Here is a 13,523-nt window from a genome sequence, read left to right on the forward strand (position 1 = left end):
AAATCGGCAAGGCTTCAGACTTGAAACTTTTGGAGTGAGCCCCAGAAGTAGGTACATGATGCCCCCAGTTTCGTTTTTGTGCAGTAAGTCCCATAGCAAGGGCTGTCAGCGCCAGCCGACATGGCTCTCATGTGTCTGGGTCTAAAGGTACCTTAACATGGATGGATTTTGACAAAATTTAGCTTGTTGGATAGCGGATGAATAGGCCAACAAGCTGACAAATCGGCAAGGCTTCAGACTTGAAACTTTTGGAGTGAGCCCCAGAAGTAGGTACATGATGCCCCCAGTTTCGTTTTTGTGCAGTAAGTCCCATAGCAAGGGCTGTCAGCGCCAGCCGACATGGCTCTCATGTGTCTGGGTCTAAAGGTACCTTACATGGATGGATTTTGACAAACTTTAGCTTGTTGGATAGCGGATGAATAGGCCAACAAGCTGACAAATCGGCAAGGCTTCAGACTTGAAACTTTTGGAGTGAGCCCCAGAAGTAGGTACATGATGCCCCCAGTTTCGTTTTTGTGCAGTAAGTCCCATAGCAAGGGCTGTCAGCGCCAGCCGACATGGCTCTCATGTGTCTGGGTCTAAAGGTACCTTAACATGGATGGATTTTGACAAACTTTAGCTTGTTGGATAGCGGATGAATAGGCCAACAAGCTGACAAATCGGCAAGGCTTCAGACTTGAAACTTTTGGAGTGAGCCCCAGAAGTAGGTACATGATGCCCCCAGTTTCGTTTTTGTGCAGTAAGTCCCATAGCAAGGGCTGTCAGCGCCAGCCGACATGGCTCTCATGTGTCTGGGTCTAAAGGTACCTTAACATGGATGGATTTTGACAAACTTTAGCTTGTTGGATAGCGGATGAATAGGCCAACAAGCTGACAAATCGGCAAGGCTTCAGACTTGAAACTTTTGGAGTGAGCCCCAGAAGTAGGTACATGATGCCCCCAGTTTCGTTTTTGTGCAGTAAGTCCCATAGCAAGGGCTGTCAGCGCCAGCCGACATGGCTCTCATGTGTCTGGGTCTAAAGGTACCTTAACATGGATGGATTTTGACAAACTTTAGCTTGTTGGATAGCGGATGAATAGGCCAACAAGCTGACAAATCGGCAAGGCTTCAGACTTGAAACTTTTGGAGTGAGCCCCAGAAGTAGGTACATGATGCCCCCAGTTTCGTTTTTGTGCAGTAAGTCCCATAGCAAGGGCTGTCAGCGCCAGCCGACATGGCTCTCATGTGTCTGGGTCTAAAGGTACCTTAACATGGATGGATTTTGACAAACTTTAGCTTGTTGGATAGCGGATGAATAGGCCAACAAGCTGACAAATCGGCAAGGCTTCAGACTTGAAACTTTTGGAGTGAGCCCCAGAAGTAGGTACATGATGCCCTCAGTTTCGTTTTTGTGCAGTAAGTCCCATAGCAAGGGCTGTCAGCGCCAGCCGACATGGCTCTCATGTGTCTGGGTCTAAAGGTACCTTAACATGGATGGATTTTGACAAACTTTAGCTTGTTGGATAGCGGATGAATAGGCCAACAAGCTGACAAATCGGCAAGGCTTCAGACTTGAAACTTTTGGAGGGAGCCCCAGAAGTAGGTACATGATGCCCCCAGTTTCGTTTTTGTGCAGTAAGTCCCATAGCAAGGGCTGTCAGCGCCAGCCGACATGGCTCTCATGTGTCTGGGTCTAAAGGTACCTTAACATAAATGGATTTTGACAAACTTTAACTTGTTGGATAGCGGATGAATAGGCCAACAAGCTGACAAATCGGCAAGGCTTCAGACTTGAAACTTTTGGAGTGAGCCCCAGAAGTAGGTACATGATGCCCCCAGTTTCGTTTTTGATCAGTAAGTCCCATAGCAAGGGCTGTCAGCGCCAGCCGACATGGCTCTCATGTGTCTGGTCTAAAGGTACCTTAACATAAATGGATTTTGACAAACTTTAGCTTGTTGGATAGCGGATGAATAGGCCAACAAGCTGACAAATCGGCAAGGCTTCAGACTTGAAACTTTTGGAGTGAGCCCCAGAAGTAGGTACATGATGCCACCAGTTTCGTTTTTGTGCAGTAAGTCCCATAGCAAGGGCTGTCAGCGCCAGCCGACATGGCTCTCATGTGTCTGGGTCTAAAGGTACCTCAACATGGATGGATTTTGACAAACTTTAGCTTGTTGGATAGCGAATGAATAGGCCAACAAGCTGACAAATCGGCAAGGCTTCAGACTTGAAACTTTTGGAGTGAGCCCCAGAAGTAGGTACATGATGCCCCCAGTTTCGTTTTTGTGCAGTAAGTCCCATAGCAAGGGCTGTCAGCGCCTGCCGACATGGCTCTCATGTGTCTGGGTCTAAAGGTACCTTAACATGGATGGATTTTGACAAACTTTAGCTCGTTGGATAGGTGATGAATAGGCCAACAAGCTGACAAATCGGCAAGGCTTCAGACTTGAAACTTTTGGAGTGAGCCCCAGAAGTAGGTACATGATGCCCTCAGTTTCGTTTTTGTGCAGTAAGTCCCATAGCAAGGGCTGTCTGCGCCAGCCGACATGGCTCTCATGTGTCCGGGTCTAAAGGTACCTTAACATGGATGGATTTTGACAAACTTTATCTTGTTGGATAGCGGATGAATAGGCCAACAAGCTGACAAATCGGCAAGGCTTCAGACTTGAAACTTTTGGAGTGAGCCCCAGAAGTAGGTACATGATGCCCCCAGTTTCGTTTTTGTGCAGTAAGTCCCATAGCAAGGGCTGTCAGCGCAAGCCGACATGGCTCTCATGTGTCTGGGTCTAAAGGTACCTTAACATAAATGGATTTTGACAAACTTTAACTTGTTGGATAGCGGATGAATAGGCCAACAAGCTGACAAATCGGCAAGGCCTTAGACCTGAAACTTTTGGAGAAAACCGCAGATGTAGTAGCTGATGCCACTTGTTTCGTGTTTGTGCAGTAAGAGCCATAGCAAGGCCTGTCAGCGCCAACCGGCATGGCTCTCATGTATCGCAGTCTACAGGTATCTTACCATGGACGGTTATGGACAAACTTTATACCGTTGGAAAGCGGATGTAGGCCAACCAGCAAGCAATTCGGCAAGGCCCTAGACCTTAAACTTTTTGAGAAAACCGCAGATGTAGTAGCTGATGCCACTAGTTTTGTTTTTTGTGCATTAAGTCCCATAGCAAGGCCTGTCAGCGCCAACCTGCATGGCTCTCATGTATCGCAGTCTAAAGGTACCTTAACATGGACCGTTCTGGACAAACTTTATACCGTTGGAAAGCGGATTAATGGGCCAACCAGCATACAAATCGGCAAGGCCCTAGACTTGACACTTTTGGAGAAAACCGCAGATGTAGTAGCTCATGCCACTAGTTTCGTTTTTGTTCAGTAAATCCCATTGCAAGGCCTGTCAGCGCCAACCTGCATGGCTCTCATGTATCGCAGTCTACAGGTACCTTAACATGGACGGTTCTGGACAAACTTTATACCTTTGGAAGCGGATTAATGGCCAACCAGCATACAAATCGGCAAGGCCCTAGACTTGACACTTTTGGAGAAAACCGCAGATGTAGTAGCTCATGCCACTAGTTTCGTTTTTGTTCAGTAAATCCCATTGCAAGGCGTGTCAGTGCCAACCTGCATGTCTCTCGTGTATTGCTGTCTAAAGGTACTTAACATGGACGGTTATGGACAAACTTTATACCTTTGGAAAGCGAATTAATGGGCCAACCAGCATACAAATCGGCAAGGCCCTAGACCTGAAACTTTTGGAGAAATTGCAAATGTAGTTGCTGATGCCACTAGTTTTGTTTTTTGTGCATTAAGTCCCATAGCAAGGCCTGTCAGCGCCAACCTGCATGGCTCTCATGTATCGCAGTCTAAAGGTACCTTAACATGGACCGTTCTGGACAAACTTTATACCGTTGGAAAGCGGATTAATGGGCCAACCAGCATACAAATCGGCAAGGCCCTAGACTTGACACTTGTGGAGAAAACCGCAGATGTAGTAGCTCATGCCACTAGTTTCGTTTTTGTTCAGTAAATCCCATAGCAAGGCCTGTCAGCGCCAACCTGCATGGCTCTCATTTATCGCAGTCTACAGGTACCTTAACATGGACGGTTCTGGACAAACTTTATACCGTTGGAAAGCGGATGAATAGGCCAACCAACATGCAAATCAGGAAGGCCTTAGACCTGAAACTTTTGGAGAAAACCGCAGATGTAGTAGCTGATGCCACTTGTTTCGTGTTCGTGCAGTAAGAGCCATAGAAAGGCCTGTCAGCGCCAACCGGCATGGCTCTCATGTATCGCAGTCTACAGGTACCTTAACATGGACGGTTATGGACAAACTTTATACCGTTGGAAAGCGGATGTAGGCCAACCAGCAAGCAATTCGGCAAGGCCCTAGACCTTAAACTTTTTGAGAAAACCGCAGATGTAGTAGCTGATGCCGCTAGTTTCATTTTTGTGCAGTAAGTTCCATAGCAAGGCCTGTCAGCGCCAACCTGCATGGCTCTCATGTATCGCAGTCTACAGGTACCTTAACATGGACGGTTATGGACAAACTTTATACCGTTGGAAAGCGGATGTAGGCCAACCAGCAAGCAATTCGGGAAGGCCCTAGACCTGAAACTTTTGTGGAAAAATGCAAATGTAGTAGCTGATGCCACTAGTTTTGTTTTTTTGTGCATTAAGTCCCATAGCAAGGCCTGTCAGCGCCAACCGGCATGGCTCTCATGTATCGCAGTCTACAGGTACCTTAACATAAACCGTCCTGGACAAACTTTATACCGTTGGAAAGCGGATTAATGGGCATACCAGCATACAAATCGGCAAGGCCCTAGACTTGACACTTTTGGAGAAAACCGCAGATGTAGTAGCTCATGCCACTAGTTTCGTTTTTGTTCAGTAAATCCCATTGCAAGGCCTGTCAGTGCCAACCTGCATGGCTCTCATGTATCGCAGTCTACAGGTACCTTAACATGGACGGTTCTGGACAAACTTTATACCTTTGGAAAGCGAATTAATGGGCCAACCAGCATACAAATCGGCAAGGCCCTAGACTTGACACTTTTGGAGAAAACCGCAGATGTAGTAGCTCATGCCACTAGTTTCGTTTTTGTTCAGTAAATCCCATTGCAAGGCTTGTCAGCGCCAACCTGCATGGCTCTCATGTATCGCAGTCTACAGGTACCTAAACATGGACGGTTCTGGACAAACTTTATACCTTTGGAAAGCGGATTAATGGGCCAACCAGCATACAAATCGGCAAGGCTCTAGACTTGACACTTTTGGAGAAAACCGCAGATGTAGTAGCTCATGCCACTAGTTTCGTTTTTGTTCAGTAAATCCCATTGCAAGGCGTGTCAGTGCCAACCTGCATGTCTCTCGTGTATTGCAGTCTAAAGGTACTTAACATGGACGGTTATGGACAAACTTTATACCTTTGGAAAGCGAATTAATGGGCCAACCAGCATACAAATCGGCAAGGCCCTAGACCTCAAACTTTTGGAGAAAATTGCAAATGTAGTAGCTGATGCCACTAGTTTTGTTTTTTGTGCATTAAGTCCCATAGCAAGGCCTGTCAGCGCCAACCTGCATGGCTCTCATGTATCGCAGTCTAAAGGTACCTTAACATGGACCGTTCTGGACAAACTTTATACCGTTGGAAAGCGGATTAATGGGCCAACCAGCATACAAATCGGTAAGGCCCTAGACTTGACACTTTTGGAGAAAACCGCAGATGTAGTAGCTCATGCCACTAGTTTCGTTTTTGTTCAGTAAATCCCATAGCAAGGCCTGTCAGCGCCAACCTGCATGACTCTCATTTATCGCAGTCTACAGGTACCTTAACATGGACGGTTCTGGACAAACTTTATACCGTTGGAAAGCGGATGAATAGGCCAACCAACATGCAAATCAGGAAGGCCTTAGACCTGAAACTTTTGGAGAAAACCGCAGATGTAGTAGCTGATGCCACTTGTTTCGTGTTTGTGCAGTAAGAGCCATAGCAAGGCCTGTCAGCGCCAACCGGCATGGCTCTCATGTATCGCAGTCTACAGGTACCTTAACATGGACGGTTATGGACAAACTTTATACCGTTGGAAAGCGGATGTAGGCTAACCAGCAAGCAATTCGGCAAGGCCCTAGACCTGAAACTTTTGGGGAAAATGCAAATGTAGTAGCTGCTGCCACTAGTTTTGTTTTTTTGTGCATTAAGTCCCATAGCAAGGCCTGTCAGCGCCAACCGGCATGGCTCTCATGTATCGCAGTCTACAGGTACCTTAACATGGACCGTCCTGGACAAACTTTATACCTTTGGAAAGCAAATTAATGGGCCAACCAGCATAACAATTGGCAAGGCTTTAGACCTTAATCTTTTGGAGAAAACCGCAGGTGTAGTACTTGATGCCACTAGTTTCGTTTTTGTTCAGTAAATCCCATTGCAAGGCCTGTCAGTGCCAACCTGCATGGCTCTCATGTATCGCAGTCTACAGGTACCTTAACATGGACGGTTCTGGACAAACTTTATACCGTTGGAAAGCGGATGAATAGGCCAACCAACATGCAAATCGGGAAGGCCCTATATAGACCTGAAACTTTTGAAGAAAACCGCTGATGCTGATGCCGCTATCGCGATGCTCAAAATTTTGTCCACATGGTCCGCAATGAAACAGAAGTCACATCTGGTATAACATAGGTCATAGGCCACTCCCTTCACAAGATTCTGAACTTACCTACGCCGGCCAAATCACGATTTGCATGGCCTCAAAATCCTCAGTATTTGAGCATGCTGCAGGCCATGAACTTGAGGGTTTGTTAAAAAAAAATATGGGTGGAAGCCATGCACACTAGGACTGTGAGCTTGTAGTAATGTAGTTCCGTTCAATTTGGATAAAATAGGGGCTCTTAAAGCGCTCTATTTTGCAATGGAGTGTAGGCATCGTTTTTTTCAAAATGGCGATGGGCTTCAACACTATTTTCAGGGGTGATCATCTTCGGATGGAAATTTCTCCTAAAAGTCATCAGTTAACCCCCCGAAAATTGAAAAGAAAATGGAAGATGATGCGATAAGCTTGAATTTGATGTGTGTCTCCAACACCTTGGAGAGTTGTGAGTATTTTTCCCGAATTTTTGAAGTGGGAGCATTTACTATTGGGGTCTATGGAAGTTTATTTACTGTCTGGGCTCGGAACCATCGAAGTATCCCAGCGTCCTGTTTGCAGGGCGGCACAAGGGCGGATCCAGGGGGGGGGGCAAAGGGGGCCATGCCCCCCCCCCCCCCAAAAAAAAAAACGAAACCAATTTTTTTTTTTTTTATGTGACATCGCAATAAAGGCAGGCAATGAGTACACCACCATCTTTTCCTCAAAAAAAACATTGGTTAAAGTTGTCAGAAATTGCCTCAGATCGCACCACAGAGCATCTAGAATCCCAAAAAAATTTTTGACCCACTTGTTCGGGATTTTTTTGGCCCCCCCCCCCAAAAAAAAAATTTGTTCTGGATCCGCCCTTGCAGGGCGGGGGTACGAGCGAATTTATTTTAGACCATTACATTTTCACAGCGCCCTCAATTTTTAATTGGCCACCATATATGGCATGTCAAACGTTGCAATATTCAATATTTTGCAATATATATGTTGGATGTTCAATATGTGTTTGTTATCTTTTACATTTATGTGCGATGTTCAATATAAGTGTGCGATGTTTTTCATTATTTGCGCGATGTTTAATATATTGTGCGATGTTTTACAATATATGTGCGATGTTCAATATATGTGTGCGATGTTTTACATTTATATGCGATTTTCAATTTATATGTGCGATGTTTTTGACGATATATATGTGCGATGTTTTCAATATTATGTTCGATTTTTTGCATTAAATGTGCGATGTTTTTCGATACAATTGTGTGTGTTGTTCTACAATATATTTGCGATATTCTCAAATATGTGAGCAATGTTAAGGAAAGGTTATATTTCACACTTGTCCGGCCACTCTTAGAATATGGTGTAGCAGCATGGAACCCTTATAAAATCAGTCATCAGTCTGCGATTGAGAAAATTCAGCGCAGAGCTGCACGCTTCGTTCATGGAGATTACACCAGACAGAGTGGCGTCTCCCACATGTTATCGTCTCTTGTATGGGAGAAGTTAACTGATAGGAGGGAAACCCACCAGATGACTCAACTCTACAAGATCATCACTCACACCATTGACATTGATGCTTCAGACTATCTTCAACCAAAAACACAGAGATCCAGGAGGGGGAACAACAACCAATTTAACATAGTGCAAACATCCTCAACTGTATTCAAGAACTCATTTTTTCCAAGGACAATTAAATTATGGAATGACCTGCCCCAACACATCACGGACTCTTTGACGCACAAGACCTTTAGGGACAACTACTACAACCACATCATGACCGAGACCTAGGTGCCGACGCCTCCCCGTGACCTCCTAGTCAAGATCCCTAGAGGATGTTTCAGGAGGAAACCAACCAAGTACCAAGTACCAAGTAAGTAATGTTTCACACATAATGATTGACATTTTGAGCTATTTGTATTCGATGTTTCATCGGTATGTTTGCATTCGATCTTTTGCAATATGCATTTGATATTTCCCTTTTCATTCGATGTTTCTTTAAGAGTCAAAGTCTGGTTACTAGACCGCGAAAGTCTGACTATTTTGCCTAAAGTCAGTGTATGAGACGTCAGGGGATCGCGTAAAGTGATCAGAGCCAGACCTAAACGGTAAAAAACCGGAATTGTGGGTAATTCTTTAAGCATACGCAATGCGTTCATCATTGTTTGGGCAGTACCCCCAGCTGTGCCTGTACTATCCATAGTGTTATGTGCATCATCTATGCATTGAGGAGTGCATGACACATGGTCTGAGCTCCAAGGCCGATGTGCACCTGTCCCGTTTAATGATCCAGTTACCTGATAATGTGTTAGCATAAGCTGATGTAAAATTGGGCAAAATTAGATGTTTATGAAAACTCCAGATGTAAAGTTTCCGCAAAAACAGCTGTTGAAAAAGAGCCCAATGTTGAACTTTACTGAGTCTGAGGTCTATCGAGGGGACGATCCTTATTTCAACTCCCGGAGATTCGCTGACAGTCTCTATTTTTCTTTTTAAGAAAGTCGAAATAGCTGAAGAGGGAGGTGAGAATCTATATGTACCCAGATACAAAGAGTAGAAATCTACGCGTCTGCCTTTTGAAAATACACAATTGCGGTGTTCATTGTTGCGTAATGATCCGCCTAGCACACGACTGTTTTGCACATTAGGCTGTGTTATGCAGCTTCCTAACAAACCAAACACACTGGGCTCATTATATCGACTTGTTTTTACCCATTAAGGTAAAGCAAATGGACCCAGTAATCTTCCTGGCGCGTTTGCTCACCTATAAAGACAACTTTTCTCAGTTTAAGGAAAATTCTAAGGTAACGAAATGGCCGAGTGGTTACGATTCGTCGTCCACGGTTAGCGGGGTCCCGGGTTCGAATCCCGCCGGTGTCTTTTTGGTTTTTAACGTATGAGTTCAATTATTCACTATAAGAGATTTAATTTCCCGTCGTAAAGTACCAACAGTACCTTAGCTTAATCGGTAAGCACTGCTGCTGGTACTGTCTGCGAGTTCCAGGTTGGCGCCTTCGTACAGGTTCAGGGCATGTGGTCCACTCGGAGGATCAGGGCTTAGGGGCCGCCCTGTTCCTCCCTTAGCTCTTTGCTTTTACATGGTGCCTGGCCCTCCGGGGTTATATGGATGGATAGGGAAGGAAGTGTGTATTGGTCGGGGACGCCGAGACCCCGGAAGAGAACTAAGGGATCGGCTGGGGCATTGTTATGGCTCAGACCGATCCCTGAAAGCTTGACTAGCACATAACTTTTTGATTTTTTTTACCCTCTATCTTTTTTACTTTGGTTTAGTTTGATATCTACAGCTGCTCGGCAGGTCTACAGGTACTATCAAAGAAACAAAGGTGTATGTCATAAATCAATGAATATTTCATAATTGACTATAATCAAAACGGAGTTTCGTTCGATCAATTTGACTATCATTATATAATGACGCGATTGCCAATTGACGTAAGAAACGCCATAAATTATACCGGGAAAGAATAAAGATGTACATTGTAATATAAATATTATTTATACATCTTTCAAATAACGTGTCTTTAATTGTGAACATTCCAAGCAATAAAGTAATTTGCAATGGTATTAGAATGGTATATGATAGCACGATCAATGCGTCTCTATTAAATTTAAAAATATATAATTTAGGCCCCTATGTGTGAAATATTCTGTTTATGAAACATTTCAAATAGTAAGGGGTGAACCTTGCATTTTTTAGCGAAATTGGGCAAAATCAGATCTTTCTTGACAATTTCAGATTGTAAGGGGTTAACCTTGCTCTTGTAATAAAATTTGGCAAAATAAGATGTGTATGAAAAATTTCAAATTGTAAGGGGTTAACCTTTCTTTTTAGTAAAATTGGGAAAATTTAAATATTTATGAAAAATTTCAAATCGTCAGTGGTTAACCTTGCATTTTTTAGCAAAATATGGCAAAATCAGGTGTTTATGGAAAATTTCAGATTGTAAGGGGTTAACCTAGCTTTTTTAGCAAAATTGGGAAAAATCAGATTTGTATGAAAAATCTAAAATTGTAAGGGGTTAATCTTTGCCAAATTAGGGCACTAAAAAAGCAAGGTTAACCCCTTTACATTTGAAAATTTCAAATTGTTAGGGGTTAACCTTGCTTTTTTAGTAAAATAGGGCAAATTTTAATGTGCATGAAAAATTTGAAATTGTTAGCGGTTAACCTTGCATTTTTCAGCAAAATACGGCAAAACCAGGTGTTCATGAAAAATTTCAGATTGTAAAGGGTTCACCCTGCATTTTTAGCAAAATTGGGAAAAATCAGATTTGTATGAAAAATCAAAAATTGTAAGGGGTTAACCTTTGCCAAATTAGGGCAAAATCAGCTGTTTCTGGAAAATTGCAGATTGAAAGGGGTTAACCTTGCATTTTAAGCAAAATTGGGCAAAATGAGATTTTTATGAAAAATCTCAAATTGTAAGGGGTGAACCTTGCATATATTAGCAAAATTGGGAAAAATCAGATGTTTCTGAAAAAAATTCCGATGCAAGGAAATAACCTTACTTTTTTTTTTATAAAATTTGTTAAAAATTAGATGTTTATGAAAAAAATTCAAATTGTAAGGGGTTCAGCTTGCATTTTTTTAAGGAAAACAGGGCAAAACCAGATGTTTATGGAAAATTTCAAATTGTAAGGGGTTAACCTTGCATTTTAGCAAAATTGGGCAAAATCAGATGTTTCTGGAAAATTTCAGAAGTAAGGGATTATCCTTGCTTTTTTAGTGAAATTTGGCAAAGTTAGATGTTAATGAAAAATTTCAAATTATAAAGGGTTAATCTTGCATTTTTTAAAGCGAAATTCGGAAAAAAATGTTTCTGGAAAATTGCAGATTGTAAGGGGTTAACCTTGCTTTTTGAATAAGATTGGGAAAAATTAGATGTTCATGAAAAAAATTCAAATTGTAAGGGGTTAACCTTGCATTTTTTTAGCAAAATAGGACACAATCAGATGATTCTGGAAAATTGCAGATTGTTAGGGCTTAACCTTGTATTTCTAGCAAAATTGGGCAAAAAGAAATGTTTATGAAAAATGTTAAACTGTAAGAGGTGTACCTTGTATATTTAGTAAAACTTGGCAAAATCAGATTTGTAGGAAAAATCTAAAATGGTAAGGGGTTAACCTTGCTTTTTTAGCAAAATTTGGAGCATATTTTACTAAAATTGGGCAGAATCAGATTCTTCTATAAAGCCAGATGTAAAGTTTCCGCTAAAAATACAAGGTTCACCCCTTACAATTTGAGATTTTTCATATAAATCTGATATTGCCCAGTTATGCTAAAAATGCCAAGTTAACCCCTTACAATCTTCAATTTTTAAGAAACATCTGATTTTTCCCAATTTCGTTTAAAAAAGCAAGGTTAACCCCTTTCAATCTGCAATTTTCCAGAAACATCTGATTTTGCCCTATTTTGCTAAAAATGCAAGGTTAACCACTGACAATTTGAAATTTTTCATAAACATTTAAATTTTCCAAATTTTACTAAAAAAGCAAGGTTAACACCTTACAATTTTTGATTTTTCATACAAATCTGATTTAACCCAATCTTGCTAAAACTGCAAAGTTAACCCCTTACAATCTGAAATTTTCCATAAACACCTGATTTTGCCCTATTTTGCTAAAAATGCAAGGTTAACCACTGACAATTTGAAATTTTTCATAAACATTTAAATTTTCCAAATTTTACTAAAAAAGCAAGGTTAACATCTTACAATTTGAAATTTTCCATAAACATCTGATTTTGCCCTATTTTGCTAAAAAAATGCAATCTGAACCCCTTACAATTTGAAATTTTCCATAAACATCTAATTTTTACCAAATTTCACTAAAAAAAAAGTAAGGTTAATTCCTTACATCGGAATTTTTTTCAGAAACATCTGACTTTGCCCAATTTTGCTTAAAATGCAAGATAACCCCTTTCAATCTGCAATTTTCAAGAGACATCTAATTTTGCCCTAATTTGGCAAAGGTTAAATCTTTACAATTTTTGATTTTTCATACAAATCTGATTTTTCCAAATTTTGCTAAAAATGCAAGGTGAACCCTTTACAATCTGAAATTTTCCATGAACACCTGGTTTTGCCGTATTTTGCTAAAAAGTGCAAGGTTAACCCCTAACAATTTGAAATTTTCAGATGTAAGGGGGTTAACCTTGCTTTTTAGTGCCCTAATTTGGCAAAGGTTAACCCCTTACAATTTTTGATTTTTCATACAAATCTGATTTTTCCCAATTTCGCTAAAAAAGCAAGGTTAACCCCTTTACATCTGAAATTTTTGTGAAACATCTGATTTTGCCCAATTTTGCTAAAAATGCAAGGTTAACACCTTACAATTTGAGATTTTTCATAAAAATCTGATATTGCCCAGTTTTGCTAAAAATGCAAGGTTGACCCCTTTCAATCTGCAATTTTCCAGAAACATCTGATTTTGCCCTAATTGAGCAAAGGTTAACCTCTTACAATTTTTGATATTTCATATAAATTTGATTTTTCCCAATTTTGCTAAAAATGCAAGGTGAACCCCTTACAATCTGACATTTTTCATAAACACCTGATTTTGCCCTATTTTGCTAAAAAATGCAAGGTTCACCCCTTACAATTTGAGATTTTTCATAACATTTAAATTTGCCCAATTTTACTAAAAAAGCAAGGTTAACCCCTTACAATTTGAAATTTTTCATTCACATCTTATTTTGCCAAATATCACTAAAAAGGCAAGGTTAACCCCTTACAATCTGAAATTTTCCAGAAAGATCTGATTTTGCCCAATTTCGCTAAAAATACAAGGTTCACCCCTTACAATTTGAGATTTTTCATATAAATCTGATATTGCCCAGTTATGCTAAAAATGCCAAGTTAACCCCTAACAATCTTAAATTTTCA

Source organism: Patiria miniata, unplaced genomic scaffold (assembly GCF_015706575.1).
Source record: "Patiria miniata isolate m_02_andy unplaced genomic scaffold, ASM1570657v1 HiC_scaffold_16, whole genome shotgun sequence".
Taxonomy (NCBI): Eukaryota; Metazoa; Echinodermata; class Asteroidea; order Valvatida; family Asterinidae; genus Patiria; species Patiria miniata.